The sequence below is a fragment of the Squalius cephalus genome (genome assembly GCF_949319135.1).
Source record: "Squalius cephalus genome assembly, chromosome: 8".
NCBI lineage: Eukaryota > Metazoa > Chordata > Actinopteri > Cypriniformes > Leuciscidae > Squalius > Squalius cephalus.
The window spans coordinates 815,141-833,891 of NC_137129.1; positions in this window are offsets into that span (position 1 = coordinate 815,141).

Here is an 18,751-nt window from a genome sequence, read left to right on the forward strand (position 1 = left end):
AAATAAACCAATCAGAGCGTCATCTCACATTCCCTTTAAGAGCAGGCGCGCTTGTTCTATAGCGGAGTCCTATTATAACGGCGGATTTGCCAGGCGAACGCGAGGAGCGGTTCACAGCCGAGGAGAGCAACGCTCTCGTCAGGGACGTTGGGGATGGAGAAACCCACCCAAATTAACTTCGGTTAAAAAGGCGTATGATCATTTGGGTAAATGTGTAAGCTAGATGTATGCTTTTATAATAAATAAAATCTATCTATCTATCTATCTATCTATCTATCTATCTATCTATCTATCTATCTATCTATCTATCTATCTATCTATCTATCTATCGTAATAATGTATGATTTGCAAAAATGAAAACTGCTGCTTCTGTGTAGATGAGAGAATCAAAGTGTATGCGCGTTGTGCACACGCTACATTGATTATGGCCAAGCATGCGCCCTTAAAATAGCATTTGAATAACATGCGCAACGCGCCACTGACTTTAAACAATTTTTTCCTGGTTAGTGGCGCAATTGTTTTCTAAACCTGCAAAATAGCATGAAGGAACGTTTGCGCCGGGACACGCCTCCTTTTTTGCGCTGAACCGCCCAGGGAGCGCAAGTTCATTCCCTAGTTTAGCGACGTGCTTCTGTGGAGGGAAAATCGCGCTTTGCGCGGGTGCAAAATAGGAATGAAACATGCGTCATTGTACAAAGTCAATTGCGCTGGGTGCAAGATAGGGCCCAATAACTGCAAGCTACAGGCAGGGCCGGTCACAGCATGAACCCTCATTCCCACATCACAGTATCTAGTGTGTAAAGTAAAGTGACACACACCTGCACATGATCCTGGCGCAGATCCTCGACCCTGTTCCTCTGTCCAGCTGCTTCATTCTGGAGTTACGTTTCTGTAGAAATCATGTGACACATACAGTAGGTACAGTCTGGAGTAGAAACGTGAAGATATCCCTGTTCTCCAGTCGGAGTGTCCTTAGGTTCGGGTGGACTCTTTTCCCAGCATCCCTCACGGACAGAACATGATTTATCACATGGTCCAGGAGAGTCGCCCTGATGTCATCTGATATCCGCACTGGTCCTCGTCTTCGTCTTCGTCCTCGGCCGACTCCTCTCTCTCTCTCTCTCTGTCCTCCTCTTACTCGGACTCTCATTGCCTCCAGCCTTGCAAAGTTCTCAAAATGGCTGACCTGAGGCCCGGACCGATTGGTGTTCTGTTTTCTGTGCAAGTGTTTTCAGGTGTGTGTGTGAGTGCCTACAATTGCCAGATGAGTTTTGCATTTTGAACCGAGTGTTTTCCCAATGATAACAGGGGATTTCGATTTTGAACAAAGTGTCTAATGTAAGAAAAAGTGTGTAGTGTCTCGCAATAAGTGTGTTACAGAAAGTGCAAACAAAGTGCAAAGTTGACAATGTGTGTAATCTACGGTTACACTGTGTGTAATCTACGGTTACACTGTGTTTAATCTACGGTTACACTGTGTTTAATCTACGGTTACACTGTGTTTAATCTACGGTTACACTGTGTTTAATCTACGGTTACACTGTGTGTAATCTACGGTTACACTGTGTTTAATCTACGGTTACACTGTGTTTAATCTACGGTTACACTGTGTTTAATCTACAGTTACACTGTGTTTAATCTACGGTTACACTGTGTTTAATCTATAGTTACACTGTGTTTAATCTACGGTTACACTGTGTGTAATCTACGGTTACACTGTGTTTAATCTACGGTTACACTGTGTTTAATCTACGGTTACACTGTGTTTAATCTACGGTTACACTGTGTTTAATCTACGGTTACACTGTGTTTAATCTACGGTCACACTGTGTTTAATCTATAGTTACACTGTGTTTAATCTACAGTTACACTGTGTTTAATCTACGGTTACACTATGTTTAATCTATAGTTACACTGTGTTTAATCTACGGTTACACTGTGTTTAATCTACGGTTACACTGTGTTTAATCTACGGTTACACTGTGTTTAATCTACGGTTACACTGTGTTTAATCTACGGTTACACTGTGTTTAATCTACGGTTACACTGTGTTTAATCTGCGGTTACACTGTGTTTAATCTACGGTTACACTGTGTTTAATCTACAGTTACACTGTGTTTAATCTACAGTTACACTGTGTTTAATCTACGGTTACACTGTGTTTAATCTACAGTTACACTGTGTTTAATCTACAGTTACACTGTGTTTAATCTACGGTTACACTGTGTTTAATCTACGGTTACACTGTGTTTAATCTACGGTTACACTGTGTTTAATCTACGGTTACACTGTGTTTAATCTACGGTCACACTGTGTTTAATCTACGGTTACACTGTGTTTAATCTACGGTTACACTGTGTTTAATCTACGGTTACACTGTGTTTAATCTACGGTTACACTGTGTTTAATCTACAGTTACACTGTGTTTAATCTACGGTTACACTGTGTTTAATCTACGGTTACACTGTGTTTAATCTACGGTTACACTGTGTTTAATCTACAGTTACACTGTGTGTAATCTACGGTTACACTGTGTTTAATCTACGGTTACACTGTGTTTAATCTACGGTTACACTGTGTTTAATCTACAGTTACACTGTTTAATCTACAGTTACACTGTGTTTAATCTACAGTTACACTGTGTTTAAGGAATGCTACAAGAAGTTTAGTTATTGAGGCTTTGGTCTAAGCATTCGGTTTTAGTGTGTAAGCAAAAGGCAAAAACTGTATTTACAAAACAGAGCCAAAATACATAATATAGAGAATCTAATCATTGAATCGTTTTCCAATGTTTGTTCGAACAAACAAACTGATTCACTAGAATAAATCAGATTTTATAATGCTACATTTATTTGATGAATATTTCTAGCCTAGAAATCTAGACGCACCTTAGCGGCAGCAAAATGTATTTGGCAGCCAGGGCAGTCTAGCAACTCTCCGTTGACTTTCGAGCTGCAAAAACCTAAATTGGGTCAGGCCAATCACGTCATGTATAGAGTAGGCGGGGCGGGCTTAACATGATGACGACAGAGTTGCGACGGTCCTGCTACTTGAAAACAAAGAATGGCGGCGGCTGCTGGCGAACAGTCTTTCGAATCGGCTTTGGCCGCGACTCTGGAGGACTTGGAGTTAAGCTTTGAGAAAAGAGCAAAGAACGGCACTTAAGTCATTCTTTAAAAAAGGAAGATGTGTTCGTAGTTTTGCTGACCAGATACGGCAAAAGTTGAATCTATCAACTAGCTCCGCTGTTGGGAAAACGCTCTGGTTGGTTGAAGCGCTGTCCTATTGCGTGCAGAGGGAATTTGAAGGACAGCCGTTTATCCCGCCCCTCGGCTTGAGCCGTGTCTATGGAGAGTTGCCAGACCTAACATCTTGATGTAGGTCTGGCTTGCCAGGCTAGAATATTTCAACTATTACCTCCAAACTTATACACACACAATCGTTCAAAAGTTTCGGACTCAAAGAAATTAATACTTTCATTCAGCGATTAAGGATGGATTATACTGAGCAAAAACGACAGTAAAGACATTTATAATTTCATTTAAAAATCTATTTAAAAAAATGCTGTTCTTTTGAAGTTTCTATTCATCAAAGAATCCTGAAAAATAAAATGTATGACGGTTTCCACAAAAATATGAACTGTTTCCAACACTGATAATAATCATAAATGTTTGTTGAGCATCAAATCATCATACTAGAGTGATTTGTGAAGGATCATGTGACACTGAAGACTGGAGTAATGATGCTGAACATTCAGCTTTGATCACAGGAATAAATTACACTTTACTGTATATTCACATTGAAAACAGATGATTTACATTGGAATAATATTTCACAATTTTACTGTTTTTTACTGTATTTTTGATCAAATAAATGCAGCCTTGCATTTCTCTTTCTGACTCCAGAAGTCATTGCTGAGGAGGGTTCTCTTGTTCATGATTGTGTTGCTCAGAGATTACGTCATTAAGAACCCTGATCATCAGGTATCATCAGTTATGGTAAATCAGGTATCATCAGTTATGATAAATATCATCAGCTATGGTAAATCAGGTTAGGTCGAGGGGCGTCTAGACAGAGTCTGCTGGGTTTCCAGGCAATGCTCAGTGTCACACACTCCTTCTCTCTGCTTCACCTGCTGGTTCCAGCGCAGGAGTCGTTCAGTCGGTGTGTGTTTGGCAGAGTTTAATGCACTCAGATCTGGTTACGGTAATGAGAGGTGGAGCTGCTTACAGTAAAAGCACATTAAAGCCTTTATTCTCTTCCCCCTTTATTCTATTAGCCAGCACTTCTCCCTCTGTGCTTATTTGCGGTTCTCGGTTTTTGTCACGAAGCCTTTTAAACTAGAAACACGTTTGTGGCCGATCAACACCACATCACTCCCAGAAGAAAAGCTTCGGCCATGAAGAGGGTTCATACGGGGGGTCCATTTTTAATTTGATGAATTAAACAGCTCATAAAACATATTTATCTCTTGAAAATTAAATAACTGAAACATGAAAGTATTATGCAAGACATTTCTCCTTTTATAGAACCCATAAACAGTCTTTATACAAATGTATTAAAAAATGAAAATTGAAATTGAGTCAAGATCCCCACAAGGTTTTATATAGTGTTGTTGCCAAAGCAACAATATTGAACAGTTGTTGCAGCTTAATAGTGTCGAATAATGAAAAACATTATGATTTACTCAATTAGCAGATGCTTTTATCCAAAGGGACTTAACCCTGTAATGCATTCATTTTTAAATAACAAATGAAAAAAACTGTATTATATTTATATTATTTATATTCACTGAAAACATGGCAACCTAAAAATGTGCTTCATGCAGTAACATCTAAATTAATTGATTTTATTCTAATAGAAAATGTAATTTAATATTAATAAATCAACCTAAATATATTAGGTTACACCAACAAAACTACATTTTAGGGTAATTTCAGTAAATAGCTCTTTTAAAGTAACAATTGCAGGTTACCACTTTAGTATTTGTTCTATTTTTCTATTCTTGGTTTACATTTAAATTTGTTTTAGTTTTTTACAGTCTTGTTAATTTTTGTTTGTTTATTTACTTATCTTATTTCAAGTAACATTTTCTTATAATATTTATATTTTATTTTAATTAACAACAATTGTTTTGAATAGATTTTGTTTTAGTTAACAATAACAACACTGATCTTAATATTTAGTTGTTTCTTCAAAGCAAGAACATAATAATTCCATATCGACTAATATGGAATTAATCACTCTAAATAATTCATTCTGAGAGTCACACATCTGTAGTGGTCACCGAGTATCAGAGCGTTAAAATTAGTAAAAACTAAATAACATGATAGCACAAATGCATAAAAAAAAACTTTTTCAATAAATTAAAATTATTTTATACTTTATTTTATAAGAAAATAGGAAATGTCTTTAAAAAATAAGTAAATAAATATTTAAACAAATAAATAAATAAATAAAACCCTTAAATAAAATCCCCCCCCCCCCCCATTAATTCAAATGCTTATTTTTCTACTTTATTTTCATAAGAAAAATAGGAAATGTTAAAGAAATATAAAGAAATGAATTCAACGAGACAACACAATTCCTATTCTCCGAAGCTTTAGTTTGGATTCTCTGGTTGATTTCCCCGGCTCTCTGCTGTGTTTGGCAGCTGCGGAGAGAGGGAGCGTTATAGAGGTGAAGTCAGTCTCTCTCTCTCTCCTACAGGAGAGGGCAAGGGTAAACTGGACAGGTTGCAAACTGGCAAGGAAGGCCAAACTCCCGATGTCAGTTTGGATCCGAGCGAACGGTTGCATCTGTTCAGTGTAAATCAGGCCATCTCTGGATGCCAAGGCTCTACGTGACCTAACAGAATAACCTTTAGATTGCTGCACACATGCAGAAACCAGACAATTACAGACACACAAATAAAATGTTTTTCCCCAATACTATAGTATTCTTTTAAGGATCTGTGGGAAATAAACTGTAGGCAGCGGCAAATAGCAAAAAAAAAGTATTTTATTTAGATGCTATTTCTACTTAGTAGAAACAGTGGCAGATACTGTCTGCACCTCTGTGTATTATAGTATATTATAAAACAGTATGCAATAATAACAACATATTCAGTAAGCATCTCGCTTTACTTGTATTCACTGTAATCCCTCAGTACCGTGGTATATAGAATGGTACCATCTATGATACCATTACTGTACTATGGTACTGCCACAGGGCTTTTTTGTAAGACTGTCTCTATGAAACTTCTCATCGATCACAGGAATCATCTAAATACACTTCCTCTTTTTTTGTACAAAAAACAAAAATCACTACCAGCACTCCGAGAGGCCTCTATGATTTATAGATTATGCATTTATTGAGTTTCCTTTCGAAGCATTCTTGATCTCTCTCCTGACTCCCACACAGAGACGCATTACATTCTAATTGAGAAATTTAGATGGTGAAGGACAGTCCATGAATTAATCATGCTCAAAAACTCGATAGAAGCCTTGCTTGCACTCGACCCCTAAGATCTGAACTCAAAAACGCAAAATCACCCAAAGCTATATTTAAGAACATATTAATATTCTCTTTCTCACAATCACTCTCAGACCAGCTCAGAGAGCGTGAAACATGCAGATGAGCTCCAGCTCGGTCCATGCGAAGAACAGAACACAGACAACAGGAGACTTCCTAAACTCTAACACTGAAACAAGAATATATCATTTGTAACAATGAAACAATAATACTTCCAAAATTGTAACACTGAAACAAGAATATCCAAATTGTGACATTAAAACAAGAATATCTCAATTGTAACACTGAAACAATATCTAAATTGTAACAATAAAACAAGAGTAATTGTAACACTGAAACAAAAATCCATCCAAAATTGTAACATTTAAACAAAATTTCCCAAATTGTAACATTAAAAAAAGATTGTAACACTGAAACAATAATACTCCCTAAATTGTCAAATTAAAACAAGAATTTTTAAATTGTAACACTGAAACAAGAATTTTTAAATTGTAACACTGAAACAAGAATTTTTAAATTGTAACACTGAAACAAGAATTTTTAAATTGTAACACTGAAACAAGCATTTTCTGTCAGGCTGCTTTAAAACAATATACTGTGAAAAGTGCAATACAAATAAACTTGAAGTGAAATGAATAAAGAACAATGTTTTTGGAAACTTGATACTCTATAAATTCCTGTGGATCATGACTTGGAGATCTGTCCTTCTGAGAAAAATGATAATTTGTTACCTTTTCTTCCTTATTTTAGAGGAATACTTTGAGTATTTTGGGAAATGTATGATCTATGACTGAAAAAGCACCCCCCCCCCCCCCCCCCTTCCACAATATAAAAGGTCCTGCCCTTTTTCTGCTCTATACCTTCTATACTTTCTGAATACTGGGAAGAGATTATTCCCATTCAAGGTGCAGTGGGAAGAGAAGCTCCTGAAGAGATAGAGCAACAAATCCCATTCCCTCGCCAGTCCAACAGAACATGTAATAGCAGCTTTTACGGTGAATGACTGTAATAACACACTCCTGTTAGTCAATAGCTTCTCTGAGCGAGAACACACAGTCCTCACACACACTATCAGTCTGATGGACTTAGTCAGCTTTACACGAGTTCTGACAGGAGATTATTGCTCAGATGGAAAGAGAAGCGTTAGGAAAGGTCATCAAACCCGACTGACCTCTGCTTCAGTGTTAAATAGAGAAATTACATGAGAGGAAATCTCTACACTGAGCTCTTCTGTCACGTAAAGCATCTGAAACGGAGACACACACTGCTCAGTTTAGTTAACGCTGCAAAAAATCACTAATGAGTATTTTTGTTTTGTTTTCCAGGAAAATTATCAGAATGTGATATATGAATATATGGTTTATTATGTGAATATATAGTGTAACGTATTCCTGTGATCAAAGCTGAATTTTCACTCCAGTCTTCAGTGTCACATGATCCTTCAGAAATCACTCTAATAGGATGATTTGATGCTCAGGAAACATTTATGATTATAATCAGTGTTAAAACCAGTTGTGCTGCTTCAGATTTCAGTGGAAGGCTGGTGAACGAGTGCATGCAGTGTTATAGACAGATTGATAGACTTTATTAATCCCACACCGGGGAAATTCACTTATTCAGTCTACGCACGCATGTGTATGTGATGCGAAAGCAATTATATTCATATGTGTGTGGCTTATTATTATTGTTCTTCTCTGGGCCGTTAAATGCTAATAAAATTCATTTTACAAGTCAGATTTATTATTTTCCCACCATGTCGATCTTCCCTCTGTGCTTTTTGTCTCCTTGCCTTATCATTTTCTCTTTGTTCTGAAATCCAAATGCGATTAAGACAAAAATACAAACCTGAAAATGCTCTTCATTAATGCATTTATTCATTCCCTATTTTTGAATGTTGTTTATTATTATTATTATTATAGACGCCAACCCACTGTATTTCAGACAATAACTCATCATGCTGAGTTAATAATGGACGTTAGCTGGATTCCTATCATGCACAGATCCATTTCCCAGAACCCTAATCTGTGCATGAGGATTTTCTCCTTAACTCCGCTCGTCTGCTGGCGGACGCTACAGAGCCCATATAAACGCTATATGTGAATACACACACTAATGGAAATCATGTCTGCCATCCATCATATGTAGATGTCAGGCCGCTGGCACTGTCAGTGTAATCCCTCCAGGCCAACGCTGTTAATTCTGTTATCACACAGAACACTGGAAGTTTGATTGAAAAGTGTGTGCATGCTCTCAGTGATATAGACACGTGTTTATATATATATATAGACCTCAAAAATGATTGCTTCTACTCAACAGTTCAATAAATAAGAGGTTAATACTAAGTAACTTACATTTCAGTAACTCAGTAACTTCGCTGATTTTACTCTGCCAGTGGAAATCATTCTACACAGAGCCTAAAGCATAAAGAACCTGAATCCCGGACCGCACACTAGTACACTAATCGTACTACGTTTACCATATCTTTCTATGGCAGAAAAAAAGAGTAGAATGCTAGTATGTGTTTCTGAGTTCAGCAACAGTAATGAGGTTTCATTCCTGAACAAATCAATCAGCATCTTTATATTTAATGAATCGGTTGAGTAAGTGATTCAATGACTCATTCATAAAGACGGCCGGTTGTTTCATTCCAGAGTGAATCAGTGTGTTTGAACGAATCAGTGAACTGAGTCAACTCCTTTGAACTGAGTAATATTCACCTAGTGGACTAACATGTAACCTGCAAAAGAATCACTGAAAAATATAAATGTATATTTATATATATATTTAAATGATCTTACCATCCACTATCCAAGAATGAAACAGAAGTTGTTATAATCTTCTGAGGTTGCCCCGCCCTCGTCATCAGAGAAGAGAAGAGATGAGGGGAAGTTATTCTGATTCAAGGTTATGAGAAGCATGACTTTAATAATGATATGCACGGATAAATTATTTATAATAAACGCTGCAATATTCCATTAAAAAACAAGAGTTGTACATTTTGATTTCATGGTGACTTTAAAACTCACAATGTCATTGTCAGTTTATGAGATAAATACTCCACACTAGTTCCCGTTCTCGCTCCAGCACGCACATAACGCCGCTGGGACAGGACAGGAGAGTGTGTTTCTGGAGCGCGATCTCATCTTGAGAAGCTTCACATGCCCTCAGTGCCAGAATCTGCCCCGACACACACTTCACCTCTCTCTCTAGCACAGTTTACACTGACTCTTGACAGGCACACACACACACACACTGCCCGGCTTCAGCCGCTGATGTGACTCCTGACTCTTCCCTAATCACAAGGACACTCACCTGGCTTTGTTCTGCAGGGACATTACCATAATCGGGCCGAGGAAGACAGATATTCAATTAGAGCTGGAGAGCCGGGAAACACAAAGCATGCCAGTTTCCACTGCTTTATCTCACACTGCTGTCCATCTATCATATCTCTAATGGGCTCATTCGCTCACACACACACACACACACACACACACACACACACACACACACACACACACACACACACACACACACACACACGCTTTCTTTCTTTGTGTCCAGTGTGAGGAGGCTTGATGTATACGAGCTATAGTCACATATGCATGCAGCATCACGTGCCAGAGGCAGATGGCAGAGGGTTTTATGGTGTGTGTGTGTGTGTGTGTGTGTGTGTGTGTTTGGCATGCCAAGCTGTGATTGCACTGACACTCGGCTGAAGATTCAACATAAACTGCTCAATCTCAACCAATGTATACTTTTTAGTGCCAAACGATGGTCCTTTTGGACTGCGGAGGGTTTGAGTTTCAGTAAAGCATGTTTACACTGTACATTAAAGGTTTAACTCTATTCACCTGCGGTGTCTTGAGTGATCAAGGAAAATTCGATTTCTTATCATGTGACCCTGTTGAAGCATGCAGGGCCATTGAGAGTTCATGGATGTTCGGCGTGTCCTACATTCTTCAGTGCTGCAGATTAAACAGCTCCACCTGTCATGTGGGAGACAATTCACACACATAAAACACATAAAACACACAACCCCCCACCCATCACTGCCATGTCAGATACACATATAGAAGTGCGGAGACAGATTGCTCAACCCACCCGCACACACACACACACACACGCACGCACGCACGCACACACACACACACACACACACACACACACACACACACACACACACACACACACACACACACACACACTGTCCCCACCCCCAATACTCTATTATCAGTGTCACTGTTACCTCTTCATCATGTGTGGACCAGCACAGACACTTACAGCAGAAAGAGGATTAGTAACTCGACCCGTCATGTCACTGATACACACATGACCAGCACATCAGACACACACCGGACGGACACACATCAGACACACACCGGACGGACACACATCAGACACACACCGGACGGACACACATGACCTGCACATCACACACACACCAGACGGACACACACCGGACGGACACACATGACCTTCATATCAGACACACACCAGACAAATGTGTGAGACAAATGATCTCTAACCCTATCTCAGAACAAGTTATGAAGGATTAAAAGCCAGTTTATAAGTAAATAGACATTAGGAATGTTCAATCAAAGTTGTCATGAAATTAAAATGTACATTATTTACATTTGAACTAAATTTAAATGTTGGCGACAAAGCCTTGGTTGGCATTTTTTAAGACAGAAAGAAAGATAGGATAGATAGATAGATAGATAGAGAGAGGATAGAGAGACAGCGAGAGAGAGAGAGAGAGAGAGAGAGAGAGAGAAAGAGAGAGATGGAGAGAGAGAAAGAGGGAGAGAGGGAGAGAGAGAGGGAGAGAGAGAGGGAGAGAGGGAGAGAGAGAGGGAGAGAGAGAGGGAGAGAGGGAGAGAGAGAGGGAGAGAGGGAGAGAGGGAGAGAGAGAGGGAGAGAGAGAGGGAGAGAGAGAGGGAGAGAGAGAGGGAGAGAGGGAGAGAGGGAGAGAGAGAGGGAGAGAGGGAGAGAGAGAGGGAGAGAGGGAGAGAGGGAGAGAGAGAGGGAGAGAGAGAGAGAGAGAGAGAGAGAGAGAGAGAGAGAGAGAGAGAGAGAGAGAGAACGGTCTGAGCACAACAGCACTGACCTCTTGTAACACTGAAGTACATCAAAGTGAAAACCCTTTAAATGCACCGAGACTCGAGGGAAAAAGAAAGCCGGAGTTAATTTGACACGTAATCCGGCGAGTGACACCGGGGTCCAGCACACCTGCGGAGAGGAGACTCTCACACACACACACACACACACACACACACACACACACACACTCTCCCGATTCTCCCAGCTGACGGCAAGGACATTCTCTCATCTCAGGCAAACACAAGAGACGATTAAAAAGCAGGAATGGCGAGAGGAAAGGCGTGAGTGAGTGTCTTCATCTTCAGAGAGACGCTTCAAACGAGTTAAAGAAGAAGGTAAGAGGATCATTAGTGCTCGGGATTCAGTGGACAAGCAGCTCACCGTGGGAGCGGAGGACCCCAGACATCACTCTCTCATCTGTGTGTGTGTGTGTGTGTGTGTGTGTGTGTGTGTGTGTCGCTTTAACTGTGTGTGCATGACTCCACACACCTGAAAAACTAATATCACTAATATCTCCAAAGAATTACTGGTTAAAATGCTTTTCAAGGCCCACTGAAGTGGCTTGGAACCAACCGGCAACCTTCCGTTCTCTCTCTTGAATCCAACACTGAAGTGATTAAACTGCAGTTCATCGACTGGCCACTAGAGGCCGGCAGCAGAAGAGAGCCATTACCCATAAACCCCCATGTTAAAATGCTCAACTTCACAGCAGAAAAAAACATGTTTACAGTCTGGTGCAAAAAGTGGTTTTGGTCTATATAGCTAATGTTGCTCTTCATGACGACTGTGAGGGGTGTGAATTATTTTATAACTCATCCGTTTAAATTATATTGAGCCTTAAAGTTCTGCATAATTAAGGGTGTGGCCACTTGAGTGACAGCTGGATTGTCGCTGATGTCACTGCTAGCCGTTTGTCTGCTGTCTGTTAGCGTCACGTCACCTCAGCTAATCCGCCTCGCTGCACATTTCCGTTTATCCGGGAGTGAAGCGCTTCCAAGATGGCGACGGCCGGCTCCGCCCACTTTGGGCTTCAAAAATGCTCTTCAGAAACACTACGGGTGACATCACACACACTTCGTCCAAATGTTTTTTCAGTCTATGCTTGGAACATGCAGATTTGTTTGATGCGTTGACGTAATTTCCACTGAAACAGGAAGATAAGACGGGACATATTTAATGGCTCCTCCCCCTTTTCAAATAGCCAATAGCGTTCAGTTTACCTCACAGACTGCGAGTCGTACTTGACAGCGAATCCGAGCGCTGATGATACTTTGGAGTCAATAGTAGAGATGTGAATAAATTCTAGCCATTTCATTCTTAACCAACGTACAAACTCATTTGAGCATTTGAGCAACCGAACTCACATCTCAAACCCATATGTGTCAACGGTCTCTTTGGTCAGGTGGTGTTTACAGCATAGGGGGCGGAGCTTTAGATTCTAGAGAGCATTCAATTGGACAAGATGTGATGAGAAGCTGAAGTCCGTGGTGATGTCATAAACATCCCTGATCCATTTTAGCGGAAATGAGAGACTGTAAGTTTTTAATGCTTATATCTCCTAAATGCGAATTATGTAATTGTTTTGGAAACCACCAGTTTATTCATAACCATAAAGGGGTCATATAATGCCATATTTGTACAAGCTAATATTATTCTTTAGGGTCTAAATTAAAAGTTTGTAATATACTTTAATTAAAAATTCTCATTAGTATTGAAAGAAAACACTAATTTTACCTGGTCAAAAACAGCTCTGTTTTCAGCACGCCGTTTAAGTGCATGTGTCTTTAAATGATAATGAGCTTTGCTGACCCCGCCCCTCTGTTCTGTGGGGCGTTTTGACCTGACACACGTGGAGTGTTGCCTTGACAACAGTTGAGGGTATATTTTGAAGAATGGCAGCGGGAGTCTCTGAGGACACTGTGCAACCGTATCGGACCCGGAACAAGATGACGGAGAAGAAGTTCGACAATTAAGGCTCGAACAGGACGTTTCTGAATGGTTGGTTAACGTAATGTCACTTTGATCTATCTTTGTGTGTACTGGCAGGGCAGAGTAGTGAGATACGAACGCTATGTGTTTACTGATGTATACGTTAGTTCATTGACAGATTGATGTTACAGCTAATGGTCATGAAAAACATTTTTCGGTAAATGTAGGCTTGTCAGTGATGCGTAGCGTTATCTATGCAGTGTTAAGTACAACTGTCAGGGCTGAAGCACTGAGATGAGGTCACGGAAGGAATGTTTCTAACAGTAGTTGAAGTACACCTAAGATTTTTGCATTACCATTCATCTTCATGCAGTTATAACTGTTTGTTTTTTTGACATTTGACATTACTTCTTAATCAGTAACAGACACCGTTATAACCCATCTACAAAAGTAAGCTTAGTGTAGTTTTACCACGTTAACTTTAACACCTGCGTACACAGTTTGTAATAACACAATAACCATAGCGCGTTGTTCATTATAAACGTGGGATTATGAATTATATTGAGAACGTTGTACATAGAGAACATGCCGTAATGTACCCTGAGTGTAAACCTTAGCCGCATTCATCGTGAAGCGTGCTAGCGATTTGCAAAGATTAATATAAATATTAATATAAAGGTTAATAAAACGTTACACTCACTTCTTCTTCTGGAGGTGCAGCAGGAACACGAATAGTTGGTACCGATCCTTTTTTCAGGAGCAGCTTCTTAGCAAAACCAGCTTTATACTGACCCTCGTTTGTAAAGCAGTCTGGTGTGAGAGATGATTCACGCAAACATGAAAGCATTGACGTTGATCGTGGGGAATATTCCCTTCGAAAACAAACTCAGCCACTGCGTCTTCAGCGGTTCGGATTTAGGAACATCAAAATGATGCTGTGTTTGTTATTACACCCAAGAACAGAACACCACAATCGAGACGCCATTCTGCTCCAGCGTATCAACAATGCGGACTATGATTGACAGCTCACTCACGAGCGAGGGCGGGTCTGTGTTGAAACACGGCTGTCAATTAACAATTGTGGGAGGGGCGTCAGACCGTGTGATGTCACACGGTCAAACGGCTTGATTTGAGATGGGGGAAAACATATAAGGAGATTTAAAAAAAACACTGGATGGATTTTTGTCATTTTATGATGGTTGTGTACAGGCACTGCCAACACACACTTCAGTACAATCAACTTGTAAAAGTGCATGTACCATTATATGACCCCTTTAAGGCTGACATATTCATACTAAAAGCTACAAAACCTACATTTTGATTTCAGGGGGCCTTTAATACATTAGATGCATTCGATTTATTTTTAAATAAATTTGTAAGCATTACAATTTGAGTTTCTGTAATGAATTAGTTTAGCAAAAATTCTGTTATAATTTACAAACTTGTAGTTTAGTTTCTTTCTCCAGGGGAATACATTTACAATAAATGAGGACTTTAACAAATGACTTGTGCTTGATAATTCAAGTCTTCTGAAGACATTAGGTCATTATTCATACTAATGGATCCTCTAGTGAACTGGAACTGAATCATTGAATCGGTTTCAAACGAATCAGAGCTCTTTTGGGTCACACAAACTAATATGGCTATTATTCCTCTGGATATTCTTCAAAAATTCATCTTTTGTGCTCCATGCGAGAAAGAAAGTCATACAAATAAACAATTTGCATATTTCAGTAGTGGCCTAGCTATAGTGCAGAGTCTTAAATATTATTCCTTTTACATCATAACATTTCTGATTAAAAATGTCCGAAATTCTATACTCAAATGGAAAAAATCCCAGATTTCCTATGATGTCTTAGACTTTTGGACCGCACTTTATATTCAAACACATTACCAGCACAAGTAAACAGACTTGTAAAGGGTAACAGACATAGATGATAAACAGATTCTCTCTCTCTCTCTCTCTCAAGCGATCTGTCTTTCCAGTTACATCAGGATGTTTTATTCTGGGAGTGTGATGTAAATATCCTCTGTAAATGAGCAGATTTTGCATGGCTGATAACAGTTTACAAGACTCATTAGTGCCTCATTAAGACATCTCACACACACACACACACACACACACACACACACACACAGAGAGAGAGTGAAGGACAGCATGTGAATGCAGAGTATTCAAATCTCAGCCTGTTTGTTCATTCCTCGCTGACGCACAACAAGCATCTGTCAGATAATTACTATGTGTCACAAAAAAGATCAGAACTAACAAGTTTCTTCACAGATTCAGAGGAAGATGTGCATGTGTGAGCAGGAATGTCAAGCGTGTCCATGCAGTATTGAGAAGAAAGACTGAGTGACAGAGAAATGGTTCATATACTGTTCAACAATATACAATGATATTTTCTGGAAGAGTTTGGCTCATGTTGTTCGTGTGGAGAAGACGTTGTTTTCTGAGATTGATACGATAAACCCACGCCATCATCACTGTTCGTATCACTGTGATCAAGAACTGAGATTCAGATATGATAATGAGCATTTGCATTCTGACCAATCAGAGCAGAACAGCTCTCAGAGAGGCGGAGCTTAGAGAGACTGAATCTTCAAAGAAAGCGTTTCAGACACTGAGAGAAAAGAGCGGATGCTGTTGTGGAGATTATGAGGACATTAAAGTGTGTTTTTGACCTTGGATGCGTGTAAAGCTGTTGTAAGAGACTCTAAAACAATCTTTAATAGTTAATATTGTTTATGGTCTGTGTCTTTCTGAAGCGCACAATGATGGCAGAACTTCTACAAGCCATCAAATCCATTCATTTATCACACCAGATCTTCAACGAACACCAAAACTCGGATTAAAAGACTAATCTGGTTACTTAATAAGAATTGTACATTTATAAAGCAGGATGAATATTACTAGAACATTCAGAGAACATTTAATAGTAACATTCCCAAAATGTTTGAAGAATGATAAAATGTAATTTCCCTTAACGTTCATTTAACCAAGGAAAAAAAGTTTAAAAAAAAACCTGGACATTTTGAACGTTCATCAGAAACATTTTCATAACTTAACTGGAACGTTAGAAAACGTTTTTAGAACATTTGTTGTTGGCTGGGATGGTACAGATATATTGTATATTCCTAACTTAGATGAATCAGAATGTTTTGAATGATGAATGATGGACATAACTCAGTTTTGTATAACGTTGACCACCATACGCGCTCCACGTCCTCACTACAGATTCCCCAAAAGTACAATTGCGATTCAGATATAACTAAATGAAGTTTTATGTAACAAAGTTCGGGAGGAGCACGTTCAGGTAATCAACCAATCAGCACAAGAGGAAGCCGGTATAAATGAAGCCTTTCCTCACCTCTGTCTCATGACAAGTTTCACAGCATCCCTCCACCACCCCATCACCTCACTCTCGGCTGGTTTCTATCCCAGTAAAAGGGGGAGTACTCTGGGTTCGGGCCACATTCCGAGCTCGGAGCCCTCCCCGGACAGCATGCCAAATACGCTTAAAATACTACATCTGATTTCATGTACGTGTGAACTCGTGAAAAACATATAATCATGTATTCTACAGAATGCAAATGTTATTCGAGAGCTCCTGGATCTGGACCAGGACTGAGTTCACGAGCGCCACTAAACATCAGCACAGCGAGAAGCGTGTGTGTGTGTGTGTGTGTGTGTTTAGGCCTGTTTCTGCTGAATAAAAGCAGAACAGATTCAGGCTACTGCGGTAAAGCCCACCATTCATCATCTTTCATCGACAAGCAGCGAAGAGAGAGTTCAGCTCCATGAATAATGGAGAGAGTGCGGTCCGGTCCCACGGCTCAGAATTACTTTCACTTTGCAGCATTTAATCAATGGCTTCGCCGCTATTTCTTTTTTTTTTAGCATCTTGTTCTCTCTCTCGCTCACCATGTGGTCGACGGCACATTGTGAAAAGAGTATTAGACACATCCCGGTGGGATATCTCCAAACTTTCCTTGTACCTTTCCCTATAAACCCTTTTCTTTTTCATCCGTTCCATTTGGACTCTTTGAAATTGCGCAGAGAAATTGAAAACGGTGCAGTCTAAACAGCTTACAGTAATCCATCGCCCACTTACGTTCTGCAAAGATAACTACGATGCCGAAGCTATAGGCTTCAAAATACAAGAACTTGTTTCTTTTTCTTAAATTTTTGTGTGTTATTCTTGCTTTCCTGGGGTAAACAGAAGTGGCATTCAACTAATAGCCAACCACTCTCTCCGGCTTTTGTCACCTATTTGAGATTGTGTTGAGAAGATAGAAGAGATGGAGCAAAATACCTGCCAGTTTCACACTGGAATAATATTTCACTGTTTTTTTATTTTTACTGTATTTGTGAATAAATGAATGCAGCTTTGTTGGGACTTTTTACAAAAACTTTTACTGACAAACTTTTGAAAGTTTTTTTGATTCTGATATGCAAAAAGAAAAACAGAATTGATTTCTGCTGTTTGAACAAAGACACAAATATATTTTAGGAAGTTGCTTTGAAAACCCACTTGCACGCTTGTGACCGTGTCTATGCTGGATATGAGCGATTGGCACAGCGCTGGACTGGATCTCAGTTCCTCCTCTGGGCTGTTTGAGCTGTTTCCATCTTCATCCAGACGTCTAACACAGAGATGTGATCCCACTATCCCTTCCTCAGGCTCCGGAGCCTCTGCACAGAATCTCCTGAACTCATACAACTGAAGATTGCAAACAAAGTGGGAACATGCTGTATTTTTATACGGTCTTCAGCCGTTGTCATGGAGATGTTTTAGTCTTAACCGTGAAGTGAATTTGCTTGTGTTGGTAGAGAATCAGATGTTGTCTATGTGAATATATAGTAAAGTGTAATTTATTCCTGTGATCAAAGCTGAATTTTCAGCATCATTACTCCAGTCTTCAGTGTCACATGATCCTTCAGAAATCACTCTAATATGAGGATTTGAAAACAGTTGAAAACAGTTTATTTTTCAGGATTCTTTGATGAATAAGAAAGTTCAAAAGAACAGAATTTATTTTGAAACAGAATCTTTTGTAACATTATAAATGTTTTACTGTCACTTTTGGTCAATTTAAAGGGATGGTTCGGAGTAAAATCCACCTAGACCTCGAGCCAAACCCCCCCCCCCCCCCCGGTAAATCTGGTAAATTACCCCACTAATAATGTCCAGAATGGCACCAAACTTCT